General features: G+C 39.1%; 1 long non-coding RNA gene across 1 annotated transcript; it reads right to left on the minus strand.

Annotated features, from left to right (window-relative positions):
• Nucleotides 1–1,865: 1,865 nt before the first annotated feature.
• LOC127461892 (uncharacterized) lies at nucleotides 1,866–16,610 on the minus strand. Its single transcript, XR_007900225.1, has 4 exons — nucleotides 16,492–16,610; nucleotides 16,136–16,260; nucleotides 7,564–7,774; nucleotides 1,866–1,919 (listed from the first exon to the last, which is right to left on the minus strand). It is a non-coding gene; the product is annotated as an uncharacterized LOC127461892 (long non-coding RNA).
• Nucleotides 16,611–19,086: the final 2,476 nt, after the last annotated feature.

Raw genomic sequence — 19,086 nt, forward strand, 5'->3', positions numbered from 1 at the left:
CCTCCAGGCGACTTTCCAGCCACTTTTCCCCAAGCCCATAGCACTACATGGGGTTGTTGTGACCCAAGTACAAGACTCAATACTTGGCCTTGAACCTCATAAAATTGACTCAGCCCATTGATCTAGCTTAGTCAGATCCCTCTGCAGAGCTTTCCTACCCTCTATCAGATCAATACTCCTTCCCAACTTGGTGTCATCTGTGAACTGACTGAGGGTGCATTCAGTTCCTTCATCCAGATCATCAATAAAGATGATCTGTACAGGACTGGCCCCAATACGGAGGGGAACACCACTACTGACTGGTCATCAAGCGTACTTAACTCCATTTAGCACCTCTCTCTGAGCCATCCAGTCAGTTTTTCACCCAGGGAAGAGCACACCTATCCATGAGTAGCTAGTTTCTGCTTGAGAATTGTGTGGGAGACAGTGTCAAAGACTTTACTGAGGTCTAGGTAGACAACATCCGCAGCCTTCCCCTCATCCACTAAGCAGGTGACCTTGTCATAGAAGAAGGTCAGGTTGGTGAAGCAGGACCTGCCTTTCATACACCCATGCTGACTGGGCCTGATCAGTCTTACATCCCTGTAGAGGGAGGGGACCCCAAGTGGTGCAGCATCAAATGGGCTATGATCCATGTACAGCAAAGCTGGGAAGACACCCTTAGTAAAAGATTCCACCATTCACTGCACTGTTAGATGCAGGCCATGCAGGAGGCACGAGCACTGGTGAGAGGAAGCTGCCTGCAGGCTCCTCAGTTGCAATGAGCTGGTGACTGCCCTGCAGCTCAAAGGGTTATGCAGCATGACACAGACATCTTCATGTAGCATCGCACAGGTCTGTGCCTGCTTAGGGTAACTGTTTCAAGGATCACTGACTCCTCAGTGTGTAATGGTCTCCTAGTCAGGATCACTACACCTACTTCTTGCTTCATCTTTCACTTGGAGATTTCAAAAGGAGAAGTTCCTGTTCACAGAAAGCCATATGTCCAGTTCTATAACTATGCACCAGAGACTATTAGGTGGTACTGCTTCTTTCTTCATATGTGCGCATTTGCAAATATCTGGAGTATCCATAGGTCCCAGTTTCCACTGTTTGATCACCAAATGCCTTTTCAGGAAAAAAATAAAGTTATTTCAAGAGATTTCACATTATCAGACTGTGCAGTACTGACTAACAAAAAAAAATCAAATAACTTTTTAAGAATTTGGGAATAACTTTCTAAGTCAGAAAGAACTTTCTACTCCCTTCATCAAAGACAATAATGTAATATAGGACTTAAAAATTAGAAAAGTATGCAGTCTGTAATATCACATTTCACAATAATGTCTCTTCTTCATAGGCTCCAAATCAATTACAACGCATAACTAAGTTGCTAGGGAACTGGAGAAGTTATCTGCTGGTGGTGGTTAGAAGCTCAAGCAAAGACATTCTCATGGTCCAGATTCCAAATATGAGGCTGCAAAGGTCAGCTGTAAGGTTTGTATAACCTTTGGCCTAGAGTGAATTGGTAGTGGTGTTGAGATTAGTCAGAGAAGCAAACACAAAATGTACATGGTTTGTGTGGTCACATCAAGTTGATGATAGGGAATAAAAATATATTTTATTAAAAATTTGTGTAGTTTCAGCAATGACATGATACTCATACACAGTGAAAAACCCATGCCTACAGGTGAGAAAATGTTCAGAAATGGTTTGCTCTGAGCCACTAAAACCATAAGCAAGCTTGAGTCAGCGCCAGAAGCAATGCCCTGGGTAGAGCAGGAGTTAAATCATTCACATTGTGAAACAGTGTGCAACATTTTGTTAAGAACAAGGACAACAACAGGAAATGTCACACACAGAGTACTCACAAGAAAAGTACTGAAATGTCTGAGCCTTGTCCGTACTTGCTGAAGATTATGAAGCATCATGGATGCTTCCTTTACAGATTTAAAAAAAGAAAAAGAAAAAAAGAGAGAGAGAAAATAAAAATTTGCGTTTACATTCCAAGTAGCACTGAACAAAAGAGACAGCAGTTAAACAAAAGCCCTGGTCCCTGAGTTGATTTGGGTGATGCTGGCAACCTAAAGAAAATACATGACTACATGACACCCCTGTGGTCCTTGGAGATACACTGCAAAGAACTCTGTCAAGGAGTGCAAGAAAGATTCACCATAAGCTGATAGAAAACCTTCAAATGAACAAAATAAGAAATTATGCCAAGGATCTTCCCAGAAGGCAAAGTTGCTGCCAAAAAATGGCCATAAAAATAGGAAGCAACTAAAACATAGTTGCCTTTTTGATCAGAGATATGAATAATTCACCCTTTTGTCCTCTCTCCCTATCCTTCTCAGAATTCCCAGATACAGCCCAACACATTTTCCTTTTTCACCCACATTCCTTGTTTTTTTCTCATACTTGCATCACTTCTTTTGCTTTCTCTGGTAGAGACATTTTTTTTGTCCTACATTCAGTTACTGTACACAAATGAAACCCTGATGTATATAGGTTGGATGTTTTTTTAACAGAAGACTTTCTGATGCCTCTCTCTGAGCCCACCCCAACAGAAAACAGGTGGATTTAGTATGACTAAAATCATTTTTTCAGCAATCCCTGACCAAAGCACAGAACTGAATAAATTTTTATCAGGGAAAAAATAACAACAACAACAACAACAAACAAACAAAGCAAAAAAACATGAACCATTCTTTTTCAAACCTTCCAAATAAAATTATATTTGGACAGAAACCACATCTGGACCAGAGAAAAGTTTCTGAATGTTATTAACCATTAAAAACAGGATATGAGAATATAAACATGGCATAACCTCAGTCCTATGACCATAATAAGCTAATCTGTCACACAGAACAACATGGCACCAACCTTTTAGAGCTTTAGCTGCTGGTGCAAATATATATAAGTTTCTGTCTCTCATCCTACTCGGTTCAAAGTCTTGATTGCTCAGCAATATAAATACGCAGATAGGCAATTACCATGGCAATTTGTCCATCAGACACACACAGTGTGACATATCCTGTGCAATTGCCCATATTAGGCTGTGACCAACAATCTCGCCTGAGCTGGGGGGGACACAGTGAGACAGTCATTGTGGGGAAGTTAGAGTATCACCTGACAGAATCCCTCTGCCCCCATATCCTGACAGCAGCCTCCTTCCTGCATGCCTAGGAATAAGGAATATCTTCCTGTGGTATGAGGACAGGTGGCAAGGTAAAGTCAGCTGCAGGGAAGAAGAGGGAGACTGGCAGTGTTTATCCATGTGTGTGCATCTGCACTCTGCTTGGAATCACAGCTGGCAGGCAGTAGACCACCGAGATCAAAGGGTACTGCAAGACTTACCTTGCCTTTTTGCCATTTTGTGCTACCCTTTCCTCTCTTGGCCGTGCAAAACACGAATTCCTCAGCCAAAAAGTGAAACACACATGCTGGATAACAGTGTACAGCAACTATTGAAAAATATTGAAAAGACTTGTGGAAAAGAATATGATGATCTCTGCAACAGGCCTGGTAAGCTAGGAGTACTATTTTGTGCCTGTGTGGTTTTAGTTAACAGTATAATTGGATTTGTATTCTTTTTTTTTTGACTGGTGAAGGGAGAGGTCTCAAAGGAATTTTTCCAATTCATGTTCTGTCTTCTGTCTTCTCCAAAGAAAGGATACTTTCATGTGGTTGACACTTTCTTTTTCTTCCAATATGGAATGAATTTGTGATAGCATTAAATTCAGTAAAACACATTTAAGAGGCCTGCTGAAGAGCATGTTCAGTATTTGTGTGTTTTGGCTCCCAGGATAGTTTTGCCCTGATTCACTTGTTCTGAGAACGAACCAAGGAGTTAAATTTATGATGCAATTCCTTTCTTCTCATACAAGTAATTCTTAAAGACTTCAATAACAAACAGTTATGGATCATTTCCCCTGAATAACTTGTTTTCTTTATCCCTGATAAATTTTTTTCACTGCACCAGTTGATTGTGCTTTCCATTATAATGAGAAAAAGCAAAGCCTTGTTGGCCCAGCCTGACACACTCTATGGTGTCAGGCAGGAGAGTCGAAGAAGCCCAGTTAATATGCAGCAGTCCAATATGTGTGCATGGAAAACGTTCTAACCTGTTGTTTTCAGTGCCTTGAGAGAAATGGCTTGTGTAGAATTAAGAGGGGAAATTAGACAGGGAAAGCCAAAAAATCCTTCTGAAAAGCAAGAGCTAGATATATTTCCAATATACTTAAAAATAATTTTAAAAGTCCCTATTACCAAAATATAGCTAAATTACGACAGAAATTTCAGATATTCACTGTCAGCAATAGGCACAGCAGCCAATCTTTTAAGCAGGCCTTACCACTCCATTTTTCTGAATATACAGCTTCCTTTCAGATGGTATGTGAAGCAGAAATTTAAATCAAGGAAATTCTATTAAAGAAAGACCAAATTTGTTGAAATTATCTAGTTACCCTAATGTCTATTCAGTATAAGTCTTATACAAATTATGAAGTGCTTTCACAAAGATTGTCCTTTGAAAGTCACAATCATTATACAAGAGAGTGGTATATTTGCAAAATAATTAAAATTTTGAAGAAAGGAGATGTATGAGAGCTATGTATTTCCCCTGCATCATCACTGATCAGTCTAGGGTGGCTATCCTCCCATATATTTTTCCAGTGATTTTTTTCTTTTTTTTAGCCATTTTACTGTTGATGTGAGTAAAGTATAAGAGGGAATATTGTTAGAAATAATATTTAAAACTATTTTTTGCTACTTTTGTGAAGAGGGTGGCTGGTATTTCACATGCAGATCTAAGTATGGGAGAAGGCAGTGTTTCTAGCTGCACTTTATTTGACTGCCACAGATAAAGAGGCTCAATTCTTAGTAGGCTGGATGAAGCAGCTGATGGACCTTAGAGTGCTGCAGATAAAGGGAGGATTTCTAGTGGATGAAAAGAGGAGTAAAGGTGAAACTGAATCCCTTTCTCTTTGCCATCACAGGCATTTGTGATCCTGTTGGCTGCAGCTCTTGATATGAAATGCTAGAAAGCACCTTGTATGCATTTTTCCTCTCCTCTCTGTCTCTTTAATAAAAGTCTTGTCGAAAGCTGTAAGAGACAAAGAGAGGTTCCATTTCAAGGGTGGGGACGGAATCAGCAGGGGTTTTTTTTGCATGTGAGCATGACAGATGAAAAATGCTTCCAAAGGAAGACTGCACAAGTGCTGGCCAAGAACTTTGTGTGTAAATGCGCTTGGCAAACACAGGAGAAAAACACACCTCGTCCTCCTGCTTGAGAACTGCCTTATTCTGTACCTCTCCAAGCACATAACATATCTCTTTATTTTGATAATGCCTGATGGCAAGTCCAGGTCTCACAGTTTGATCAGCACAGGGTACGCCTGAGCCCCTGGGGTAGCTCACTGCAGACCACAACAGACTAACTGCCAGAGCTGATGCCCACTCTTCCACACAGAGCCCAGGAGACATATGGAAATATACTAAAGTTTATGTTATATGTAATAAATTTCCAATTTCATTATTCACTCCTTAAAACATAATAGCAGGTTCAAGACCTGGGTATACATACTCTATAATTTTCCACACAGTCTGAAATATTAGTTCCAGTGCACCAGGTTTCCTTCTTAATCATAACATAACCAAAGACACAGCTATCTTGCTGATTTCTTGATAAGTTCAAAATTTCATTCCTCATTTATCATCAAACTTCAGCCAGCATAAATAACTGTTGTTTTGTTTATAGTCACCTCATCATGTGTTGTCACCAAGCAAATGCAGCATGTTACCATAGACTTACATGAGATTCTGATGTTTGTATTGCTAAAGCATGAGGCTTTTCTTTCTCCAGATAATAATCATGGACACTCTCCTTTTCTTTCACATCCCAGTCAGGTAAATTTCATCTCCACATTCTCTAGTTTTTGTGCCTGACTTCGGAGTTGGATGTTTTATGTCTTCTATCCCTTTTTCCTCCAATTTTGCCAGAAATAAAAAATATGTTCAATTCAAAGTCATACTTTGATAGGCAGCACAGGAATAGTCTATGAGCAGTCAAAGATAAAGCCAAAAGCAGCCCTTATACTAGCTACAGTCACTAAATAATGACAGGAAAATTTTAGAAAAATCCCAGTTTGTCAGTGTACACTATGAAAATTTTTTCATCTGACTCCAACCAGCAGGTTGGTAACCCAGTTTTATTTAGACAGACTTACTGTTCTTCACAAAAGTATCCTTTAAGTGTTATCTCTGGGATCGATGCATGAAAATGGTTTTAGCTATACTTCATCTAATTTGTTTTCTTGTGACTCTTCCACTCAAAATAATTGCATTGGCACCTAGCAAATGCAAAAGAGAATATGCTGAAAAGGTTGGATAGAACATGAGAAACTATTATCCTGCATCCAATTTCCCATAATAGCCCCAAGGGCAGACCAAGGAATGATGTCCAAAAAACTGCCATAACTTACAGAAAGTGCAAAACATCTTGATAAGAGATGCCCATTTTGGTAATAACATAGATGAGGAATATTTCTATAGAAAAATGTTTCTTATGTAACCTTTAGGAGAAAAATATGTATTTAAATTTTCAATATTTTTTTGAAAAGAAGGTTTGCTTCCTTGCCTTGGTGAGAAGTCCCAATGGTAGAATATTTCTTTTCAGCAGTTACAGTATATTACACAGAAAACTAAGCATGGTCATTCTGAACAAAATAAAAAGTATGTATAGCCCCAGGTATTGTTCTGATTGGCCAACAGCAGATGTTGAGGGAAGAATTTAAGAACAGAGGGATCATTCAGGAATATATCTTAAGAATATTCTCCCAATTTTTACCAGTTTGTAATTCAAGGATTTCCTGAAACAGAAGTTGTGTCTTTGTATTTTTATCCCATGAATGAATCAAGTTGCTTTTGATTTTTTAACAAAAAATTATATCGAATCTGATCCAGGAGGAGCATCAAAACCCTGTTCATACAGGGTTTTCATACAACTAAAAAAATGTATCAAAGAAAGTACAACACGAGCTTCATGAGTACAATATGAGCTTCTTCTACAAAATACATGTATAAACTGCAATGAAAATGCAAAAATTAGTATCAGATATTCTGGAAGAGAAAATTATATAGGACAGCCAATTCTAATGATCAATATGATAGTTCTTTATGCAGCCTTGGATACTATTAGCAGACCATATTCTCCAAAAGAGAATTTTTACTCTTTCTGTAAGGCGCAGTCGCATAAGAGATGTGTTTTTAATTACCAAGACACAAAAGGATCTCAGTTTTACATCTGTCTGAAAAACAGCACATATAATAATTATGCTGAGATAATTATTCATTATGGACTCAGCAGTCTGACACCTACTGATTCACCCACATAATTGTATTGTAGTGCCCACATTCTCCTTTGAGATGCCAATCTACAGGCTTGATTTCAACTTCATTAAGGTGATGGGAATGTTTAAGGTAACTTTAAAGTAGTATACAGCAGAATTTGCATTTTAACCAAGCTTAGGATTTAGTCAGAAAGATCCCAAAATAAGTGAGAATGGGAATTAAGCTCTACCTCACCGTTTCCTTATTCCCTGGTACACAGTAAAAGCAAGGTTCTGAGATACAAGAAGATCCATGGGATGGTGGTGGTGCTTCTGAAACTTTATTTGGTTCTGTGTAACTGATTTGCTTGTCCATATCCTCTGTCCTGTTTATTTTTAAAGATGTGTCAAGACCAAAGCCCTAGGGGACATGGCTGCAGATCTGGCAGTAACCTCTGGAATAGCCACTGGTGCACAAGGGAAAGAAAACAGTGAATGACCAGGAAATTAGAGTTGATTTTATTAGCATTTTATTCACCCCAATCCACCAATCAGTTGGTCTCATATGGATTTAATTACAAACTCAAAAGTAATTGAAGGAAAGTGTTAGACTTTAACTCATATCTGGGAAACAACCAGATACCTCAGAAAAGTTATTTATTATTGGTACATAGCATTAGCAGAGTTTTGCTAACTTCACCAAAACACCAGATGTGTGCAATTTGTAAGTGAATGTCTGCAAGCATATTTAGTACACAGGGTAACAATATCCCTCCTGTAAGCAGATATGAAATTTACTTTCACCAAATGAAATGTCCATGGAAAACTTATCCTGAAATTTAGTAAGCAGACTACCACTCCCACTGTAAATTGGAATCAATATTATCAAGTTTTATTTGTTTATGCAATTCAGCCAGAAATTCCCCCAACTCCCCCTCAGCAGAATGAACAGGGAGTAGCAAAATATGGTGTGGTTTTATTCATGCCAGGATGGAGACGTACACTAAAAGACATTAGGCCTGGACAGCTACACATGTGTTATCTCCACTAATGACCAATGTGTAAATTGAAGTAATCTTCCTGCGTTGAATAGTTCTTTCTATTCACATGCACTCCTGTCCATCTAAAAAAATGTTGTTATTATTAACTCAGATTGTATTTTAAACAGCTTTGCTGCAAAACAACTCTTCTAGATCATATAGATTTCATTAGGCTTCTTTTGTGAATCCAGCAGGAGAAAATACATATTTTTAAGGGCCAGGAGTGCTTTTCTTTTCCAGATCACAGAAAGAAAACAATGTTTTGTTGACCTTGGAAAAAAAAAACATTCAATGAAATCTTCATGTCTATGTTGAAGAGGAAGGAAAAATAAGATAACCCTGGAATTTAACCATATTACTAGAGAAAGGATACAATGACTCACAGACTAATATTAGGGAAGGACAAACATCCCTGTATAGCTACAAGTGAGGGTTAAACCTAATTTATTGTATCTTAGCTACTTCATTTCCAAAATACATTTCCTTTTCTCCGAGATAAGAACAACTTCTCTTCTCTCTCTTATTCTCTAATGGTAATATTTGTCAATACACTGTATCCTTGTGATTATTCATTATAAGAAGAACAAAAAATTTGGCATGTGATAGAACTTGCTTAGTGCAACATTTTAGAGATTAATTTATTAAGGAATACAGACGCTCTACAAAGAAAATGACCGTTTGCTTCTTTCATTATTATTGCAAATTAATTTTTACAGGAGAACTTAATGAGCAATTATTCACACACAACATATTTAGGCATAAGCCAAGCTCCAAGTTGCAGTAGCACCCAAGTGTCACTATCAGATTTGATAAGCATACCATCCCATGTTCCATGGCATGGCTGAGGTCACACAGCTACTCAGCCCTTTTTGAGCTCATGTCCACCCACATGCTTTGATTTGCACAAAAGTGAAAAGGTGACATATAAAATAGATTTTTTTGTGTGGCAAGTGAATTTTGACAATTGAAGCTAGTAATTCTGCTAGATTGCTAGAAAAAGGTGGAGCTGGAGATAAGGATGGCCAAACTAAACATGAGTTTCTAATTAGGTTCATTCTTCTAAATTTATCTATGAAATACTGAAAGAATATTGTGTGCCTCCACAGAACAAAGATGTAAATTTAAAACTTTTAATAATAATTATCAAGTAAGCTTCTTAACCAAGTCACACCCTTGAAAACACTTGTTACCTCAATAGAAACATGAAAAAGCACACTTAGAAGGGATTTCTTCTTTGCTTTTGGTCTGTCTACATATTTTTCCACACTCTCAATTCATTTAATTTAAGAATGCTTATGAAGCCTATATCCTCTGTTTAAAACATTAGGAACTTATTTCGAGTCCAAACTGTTCTACAGGCACATTGTGATCAGTCATGGTTTTATTAAATGCTAACTTTTCAAAAAACAAACTCACTTTAACAATGTCTTGTTAGGAGGTTTGAAATTAAAACTTCTCTACTGTGTAGTATAAATATCTAGTTAAACAACTTCAGTAAAAAGTCAAGAGTTTTTAATGTAGGTGCCTCTATTATTCCCTAAATGGGAATGAGACATAGGATTCATTTCATTGACTTTACATATTTATTATGTAGACATGTATGCCCGAAGAATGTTCCTGGCTCCCCTCAACAGATATAAACATTCTTAGAGTGATTCAGGTCATATTGTCTAAAATAAATCTTAATAATTGTGCTCTAGAAATGCTTATTTTTTCCAATGAAACTACAGAAAGTTGAGAAGAACCAGCTCACCTGTAGACATTGCAACATAGGCCTTTAATTGTAACAACCCCAACTTGAATCTCTTCATACAGCCAGCATTGAGACAGATAAAGCCGTGCACTTGTGTCCCTTATTTTAATTGTGTCTCTGAGACAATGGTGATGCCACTGCTCTGCATGTTTCCACCCTCTTACAAGGGAAGCACATCATTTAGGCCCCTGCTCACAAACTGAGATGAGGATCACGACAGTCTCCTCTTTAGCAAACTAAGAAACTCAGAACAGCAAAGAATCCAGTCCATATATCATTCATATGGTCAAAACACGTGTTTGTATTTAATACTGGTGAAAACAGGAATGTTTTAAACATTGTCATTGCACAACAGACACATTAGAAGTCTCTGCGTTTATTCTTGCCTACATTATTGGTTAAATATTCGTAATTATCTTTACCAAGTATTTTCTTCTTTCAATTACTTTCTAATGTAAATGAAACTTCTGAGCTTCTCTGTTAACTTTATTCCATTTATTGAGATTGCCTGCATTGTAGACTGACAGTTGTTATTAAGGGTTTATTCAGGGTTTGCTAAAGGTGATGTTTCTAACAGCACTCAAGTACCTAACATACCACAAGTGAAGCACCAAAAAAAATTCTAACCACATTGGAAAGTATTTACCCTGACATTAGATTCAACCTTTGCGAAAAGATCCAGTCCTCAAATAATTGGACAGAAGTATATAAAAATTGATTATATGGAAAAATCATCCAAAGCTATTAATTCACCCCTTTTCTGGAAATATCCCAGATGCTCCACATCTCTGTACCAGTTCGAGGGGGGAGGGGGGAACCAAACCAATGAGCATACAAGTCAATACATACAGACTGTTTTCCTTGCACAGCATGCTGCACTTTATAACAACAGAGAGCTATGTTTAGTACCCAGTAGAAATGTCAAATACTTATAAAAACCAGTTTATAAGACCTTAGAGATTCACAGTAGTTGGCTGTGACCAGCTTGTTTCAAATTAGATTAGCCCAACCTAATTTTCTATTCATGTTATGTACAGTCATTTGAGGTGGAAGGCTATCAACTCAGGGCGGGGAAATAAGACTCAAAGCTTCAGCCCTCTTGAAGAGCATGTGCAACTTCTGCTCTTTCCCCCCCCATGTGTCATTCTTATACCCAGCTTCTAAATATCACAGTGAGTGACATTAGTGAATGCATAAACATGCAGTAAGTTTGGGAGCATTAAAGCAGTCCCAATCTACCATCCCAGGGAAATCTGTGCATCTGTAACTAAATGGACATATTATTTCTGAACTCCATGCTGGCAAACAGCCAGTAGAGTGTGTACATTGAAATTAGAATAGATTGGGAGGCAGGACTTTATTACAAATTGATCTAGATGACGATAGCAATTCTGGAAGCAGCTCCACATTTTTAAAGGTCTATTGTATGTTCCTAAAAATGAGAAGGGAGAAACATTAGGAACATAACAGAAAGGAAATCTAATGCTGAGATACATCTTTTTTTGTTGTTATTTTTATTTTATTCTTTTACAGCATTATTTTGTCAACATTAACCCAGGAGTTAGAGCTTGCTAGCATCACATGCAGAAATGCATGGAGCAGAAATGAAGAAAATGCTATTTCTAGTCATCTGTTTATTTTTTAGTAATTTTTCCTACTGCAAGTGCTCTCACTGTAAAGACCAAAAGGTTTGTCAGTTGTGTCAATTGCAGCATGGAAAAAAATAATAATTACTGTTAATAGAAGTAATCCAGTTTCATCGTATGGTTGAGAGCTCTTTACTTGTCAGTTTATTCTTGAGTTTTACTCTACTCTTGAAAACAGTAGGTGGACATATAACCCCAGCTTAGCTTATCTTTTTCCTGTAACATTCCATATCTACTGTATATAGCAGGATATTTTAGCAAATGTATGTGCTATTTTTTGTTGCTTGCACTCTTCCATAAAATGATTTGTGAAGTGGTAAGTCAAAACCAATAAAGATGTCAAGGATCAGCATTAATTTCATTAGCCTACCAGAAGCATAGATAATTTCTTATGCTTTGAATGTTTGCCAGAAGAAAGACAGACCAGGCACACAGTTCACCAGGCATCAGAGTATTCAGGGTGCAACTGCTAAAAAGCAAGGTCTGATACAATAGAAAAAACCATAACCCCCGAGATTACATACTTTTAAATAATTACCTCAAGAACTGACCTTGTAACACTGTTTTTTCATTCCTTACAACTCAATACAGAAGATGAGATAAAACTAACAAGAATAATTCTGTTTTCACCAAGCACCAGAATTCTGTGCATAAAGTCCTCAATGTTATTCCCAAACTGCTGTCTCTACATTGCCTGGAAAATCATCTGACCCAGCTCCATGTTGTAAGAGTCATGATGGTGAGAAAAGGGCTGTTATTCTGAATGATGAATATACAGATTTTCAACGCGGATTTGACCACCAATAAGAATACAATCTATGGTATGTTTCAGCCATACCCCAAGAACCTCTTGAGAACTGCATTGACACCTATGACTAGCTGACTTGGACATAAACTTGCCAAAAGCGACATACTCAGTTCACCTAGTGATATTTTTGGCCATCCTTAGATAGGACTCACATGGAGTTATATCTTTCTTCAAACATAAGTAAACCCTGTAGGCCTGGGTGTGTTTTAAAGTACATTAACTGTTAGCTTACAGCCTTCAGCCATATCATTTTCATGCAACAAGGGGAAAAAAATTTGGAGAAAGCTCTGTTCCCTTTACATTACTGGCATTTCTTTTTGGTGCCAGAGCAAACAGCCTTTTCATGGCTCTTTGCTATCATCAGTGAGCACTGAAAAATTCTCAGACAAAATTCTCAGTCCTTCATTTCCTTCTCCTTAAGAGCACCACAGAGCAGGGCCATCCAAGGCATCCTCTAAACATTTGGAACAGTAACATCAGGACCTAAGCAATTCAAAGGAAATAGCTTCCTCAAAACTGGAATCCTCTTTAGCATGGGCAGCTGTGTCTCAGTGGAGTGCAGCTTCCCATCCTCCTTGTAGCGCACAAATGTTCATTGCCTTTGATCTGGTTCCCCTTGCAGCTGTTCAGCGGCAGATCTAGGAGCTCCATAAGGATGTGATACAGCTCTGAGCTTTATTAATGCCTGGCCTGACTTGTCCCAGTTTCCAGAAATTATTTGGCTAGTCTGAAAGCAGCAGTACAACAGGGCACAATATCCCCTTTCTCTGCTTTCCTTCCTGTGTTCATGCTAAGCCATAAATCTCAATGGAGTTCTGACTCAGCTGAGATTCTCCTCAGAAGAGGAACTTCTTACAGAGCAGGGAGAAACATAAAATGCTGTTGAGGAGACATCATAGCCTCTTCTGTGAGAAGCTGGGGTTTGTAAACCAAAAAAAGAAAAAGGTCCTCAGGAGATCAGTGTACTAAACAGGTGCTTTACATAGATTCCTATGGAATCAAGGAAGGTAGAATCAAATTGACTTTCTCTAAAGCTTTGTAGTGTTACAGTTTGATATTTTAAAACAGAGATTTGCAGGTAGAGAGCTAACTTTGCTTGACTGAGTGTTACAACACTCGCTTGTCACAGAGTTTGCACATACTGCAGATGGAGTATCTTTTCTTCTCCTGCTCTGTGACCTCAGACCATATTGGCTTACTCTGTAACACCATGGATAGAAAAAGGGAGAGGAAAAAAGTCTTTATATAGCAAAATCTTCTCCCATGAGCCACTGAGCTTTCTTTACAGCCAAATAGCTGAATGGTATATACGCATTTTTAGGATTCCGTCCCATCTGTTTTCTAAGTTCTTTGTAGGAACCAGATCAACATTTATGATGCCAAAATATTCACTGCACTCCACAAGGACTTAGTGGGCACCACATCATGTTCTCAATGGTGAATGATGAGTTACTGATAATGGCAAGTGTGTACTTCTCTTGTCTAGTAACAAGAAAACAAGTTAACTTTAGACTCTGTAAGTCAAAAATGTCCCATTTACTGCTGATAAAGGGAATATGCAGAAGATATAGCACAGCAAACAAGCAGTACACTTCCAGTACGTTAGAGCTCAGCAATCATACTGTCTGTACCTTCAGCCTAGTAACCTTCTTTGGTGGGTTGGCCTGGCTTCCTTTTGCTCTCTCTAGTAAAGAGCATCAAGAACATTTTTAGCTTTCTTTAAAGCAGTCTCTGAAGTTTTAGGGGGCATGAATTTTTTACAGACACCAAGAAGAAACCAAGGAGGAGAATACTTCCAAAGTATATTTTGATTTTGTCTGTCACTGTTGGAAAAAAGGATTATATGATGCCAAGGTTTATCTATTAGTTCCTTTAATAACTTCTGAATCTACTACTGATTTTCTGCCATCTTTGGTGGATGGCAAAATAATTTAAAATTTGACAAGCAAAAGTGTCTCTCAACATTTGCTTGAAAGTAACTGAGTCTAAGAAGTTTCATGAATATTGGTGGGAAGCAAATCCCACACAATGTGCAAGTACAATAAAACTATCACTTTGATAATATATGAATATTTATGGACTTTTTTAGAGTAACTATGTCACATGACATGTTTAAACAACTTCTTAAAGCTGTTCTTCATCTATAAAGATTGAATATGGGGAAAAAAATAATTTATTCAATCCTTTGTTCCTCAATCCCAAATCCTTTTGATAGCTCTGTTTCTCACTCCCTCCATAGCTTGTGCTGCTCTCCTTGCTGATGGCTTCCCTCGAGTACTAACCTAGGCATCCTTTGATGCAAGATTACACAATGGCAGGAGACACAAAATCTGAAGTGTTATGTGAAGATATAGATTAGTTTTTTGTTATAAAGTTTCCTCCCTTTGAAGTTCTAAGGAAACTACAATTTCCTTTCTCCTGCTTTAAGAGATATATATATACATTCACTCACAGTTAAATACATCTCCCATAACAATTAATTTCCCAGGCCTAACCAATACTTAGGTACAGTTCAAAGAGGGTCTTTGATCTGCACACAGTTCCTCAAAAAATCTTTATCCTGCCATCCAGGTGATGAGGAATCCCAGCAAAAATGGCTTCCTGCATCTAATGGAAAGAGACCATGTAGCACTTTCAAGCAGTACCTTATTAACATGCATATGAACAGTCAACATCATTAATTTACTTGCACAATGTAAAACACTGTGCTTGGTTAGACCAGTAGAGAAGACAGTTTTAAAATCATGAATTCACTTACAATACTGTTCATCAAATAAACCCTTGTTTGCCATTCTGTGTCAGATTTCACTCCACAACCATAGTGACTACTCTTGGGAGCCAGCCATTTATCATGTTAAAAACAAGGACTTTTGAGGCCAGTGGGCTACAGTAGCTCTATTTAAAAGGTGACTGTATTTTTATGCTTTTCCTGAGTTTTGTGGTTAAGTGGCTCACTTCGTAAGCACTATGCTGTGTAAGCCATACACAGAATGAGTATTTATGCAAAGGATCTCACTGAGTTTTGTGAAGCTATTCGTATATGCTCTCAAAAATGCAAATGTGGTTCATACAACATAGCCCTCAGCATGCGTCTGAGACTGCCAGAGCTCAAAATGCAATGGCCCTGCAATCTGCTGGCTGAAGCTTGCAGGGGAGACAAGCAGAGAGCAGTAAATTAGAACAGCAACTCAGAGCTGTGCCATCATCACTTACAAGTACTTATAAATTGTTTATCCTCCCCCTTCTTGCTGTAGCTATAGGCTTTCATGTTCCTACATCTGCTAAATATGACTGCTCTGCTTACTTACCAATCTCCCAGGAAGGTAGCAAGGCTCACTTACAGCTTACATCACATGCTAAGGAATAAAGCACCAGCTTTGTGCTGAGCAGTCATCTCTCTTAATTTTGATTGATTTCCTTTTACCTGAATGTAACCAGATTACAGGCAAACATGGGTTTAAGAGTAACAGCTAACCTGACAAAGCTGAATTTTTCTTTCTCTGTGAATGTGAATATAACAAAAGAGAGAATACAGGAGAGACATAAGTTGATATTAAATAGCTTGGGTTTCATTTACATACCCCCATTGGCTTCTCATCACAGCACCCTCCTTTGACTTGCCACAAGACACTCCTGTCCAGAAGCAGCTACGCAGAGCAAAGGCAAGTGAGAGAAGGGCATTATAATTCACCAGTAAGCCAGTCACCTGGAAGGATGTATTTGGTTTTATATGTAAATGTAGTGCTGGTCCGGTTTCAGACAATACCATTCAGTCACTGCCACTAAAGTAACTGGCAGTAAGCACTGCCCATGGCCGTTGCAGTGTCTTCACCTCCATGTGGAGGTGGGAGCCCAGATCAGCTACGGATCAGCATAATCCTATCCCCCGGTTAGCAAGAATAAATGGGAATAAAAGAAAGCAAAAACTTGTACTTACAGAATCCTTTTCATCTAATGAGCACACCATGCTTTTCTGTGCATGTTATTCTTAGTGTCCCCAAGGCAATTTGATCATCGAAGATGCAGGAGGGATTGGTTTAGTCAGTCCAGCTAAAGGGTTTGTGACAGAACTGGGATCTATGTTACCGTTACTCTCAGCCCTCTGGTTTGACCACTAGATGATATTTATGACTAGATACTTTGAGGTTACATGAAAGCTTACTCAGACACATGCATTTCCAGGCAATATCACAGAGATATCTCCTTTCTTTAAAACTGACTGCAATTGAAATCCTTCAATAAACTCCATTTAACATATTGCCAAGCTGATGTATAGCTTCAAATTCAGTCTGTGAATTCTCATCTTTTTAAGAGAAGAAACCCTTCAGTCACTGTGAAAGACCCGAAAAGCTCCTGCAGTTTCACAGGGAGTATTAACCACTGGTGAGTATCTGTCTTAATACACCAGAGAACAAGGGTCAGTGTAGTTCGACAAGAAGCATGAGGGCTTAGCAGCAGGAAAAATCCTGCTAATAGCCTAGGGTATAAACATGATTAGAAGGGAAATTTATAATTTTACCAAGCAAATTTCAAGCAAGCCAAGCTGTGTGATGATTTTAATATTTTCTCCTGCTACCAAGGACGCTGTGCCTGAAGCCCTCAGGCCTGCCTGCAATCATATTACTATACTTGCAAAACATACTGACCCCAAAGATGGTGTAGTCTATTTCTGTCACAGATTAAGTGACCTCTGCACTTTTTGCATCTAGCTGTGGAGAAAGCTGCAAGTGGAGGAATGTTCATCACTCAGTTAAGCTAAACCTTTGTTTGCTGTGTTCACATGAATAAGTTATAGGGTCTTGGCATCACGAACAGCAGCACTGACACAGTTGACATGACAGCACTGTAGACTGAATCCCGATCTGCCCTCCAAGGATAAGATGGGATGTTTGCTCGTTTCACATTTCACCGAGTCGGGCTGTTCAACTATTTATAAGATGAATAGAAATTTCCACTACTTCAGCTGACACACCTGCCTTTACCTAGCAACTGCTCAAAGGGAGCCAGCTGAGACAGAGAAGGCTTTGAGAGGCACAGCCCAGAGGGGAGCCTGCTGCTGCCACCCCTGCCAGTCCTGTCTGCACCACCAGCTCTGGCCTCTTGGCAAGGCAGCAGCCCTTTCCGCTCCCCTCGGCAAGAGCTATTTATACCCGGCACAGCTCAGGAGAGGAAGCCTCTCCCTATGCAGCCTTCCCTGGGCAGTGAGTGGCGTGAGAGGAGCAGAGAGTTCTGCAGACACCTCAGGACATGACAAGGGGACACTGCCCTGCCTAGCATGTGGTGAACACCATGGTGACATGAAGCAGCCTTCCCAGTGGCATGATGCTACCACACATCCTGCTGCAACACAATCCCAGATGTTCCCCATGCCATGTGGTCCGTTCAGGATGCTGGTGATCTCTGACAGTGCAGGGAGCCCATCTAGCACTGAGCACAGGACATTTTCCTCCAGCTCCAGGCCCATGGGAATGTAACCACCACCTCCTAGTCTCCTGCTGGTTTTGACACAAACAAGGAAGGGTGAGGAACACCACTCAACAAAAAGCACTTGTCCAGAACTTGATTTCCTGGTGAATTGAAACCTGGTCCATACATAATGCTTGCAGTCACTGAGATTTCACATTTGACTCACGTATCAGTAGGGTCTCTCCAGCAGCTTGTTCCCACCAGGCTCCCAGTGATGGAAAGTGCAGAGCCCCATGGCATTATCACATTTCTATCCAGCATGTCTGGGGGCCTCAGCCACCACAGACTGATCTTCCAAAGAAACCTCCTAGGGATAAAAAGCTATTTTAACAGGGATTAAAATATAGATAAGCTAGTACAATCAGGAAAGATCAGATGAAAAGCATCGCTTTCCTACTTTCATGCTGTAACTGTGGAGAGTGCCTGACAAAAGTCCAGAGTTGAAGGAGTCAGAAGACCTCTTTTACAGTAATACTGAAACCACTCCTAGCTGGGAATAAAGTCCCATCACCCCGGTGACTTCACACATGCAAAAACTGAGGAAGAAAGAAGCTGTACATGGGATGCTGCAGGCAATTTAAGGCAGGAATCGACAAGGACATTGAACAGACAAAGAGGGGGTGGCAGCAAGAGGAACACGTGCCAACACAGATTCATCATGCATGCTGTTGCCAGGCTAAGAAAAAAAAAATTAAAGGTATCCCAAATCAATTCTGTTTGCATTTACTAGATGTCCCTTCCTCAGCTTATTCTCAGCAGGATGGACAGGGGGATGCAACCAGCAGCAGTGCCCTAAGCCAGTCAGGAGTACTGGTTGGGGTATTTGAGGAATCAGGGCTCTCTTTCAATGGAGAGACTGCTTTCTTTACTCTTATAACTTAAATGTTTACCCACCCTCATCTGATGTTTTTGGAGAGAGAGAACTGTGACTAAATATGACATACTCTTGTTCACAATATCTTACTATATAGCAACTTTAAAAAAAGGATATTTGACTACATAGTTTTGATGAGCAGGATGAAAAGACTGTAATTGATGCAGTATTGTGAATTGTGTTTGTGAAGGA

The sequence above is a fragment of the Manacus candei genome, unplaced genomic scaffold (genome assembly GCF_025592945.1).
Source record: "Manacus candei isolate 608988 ecotype Guabito, Panama unplaced genomic scaffold, ASM2559294v1 h1tg000114l, whole genome shotgun sequence".
NCBI classification, from domain to species: Eukaryota; Metazoa; Chordata; class Aves; order Passeriformes; family Pipridae; genus Manacus; species Manacus candei.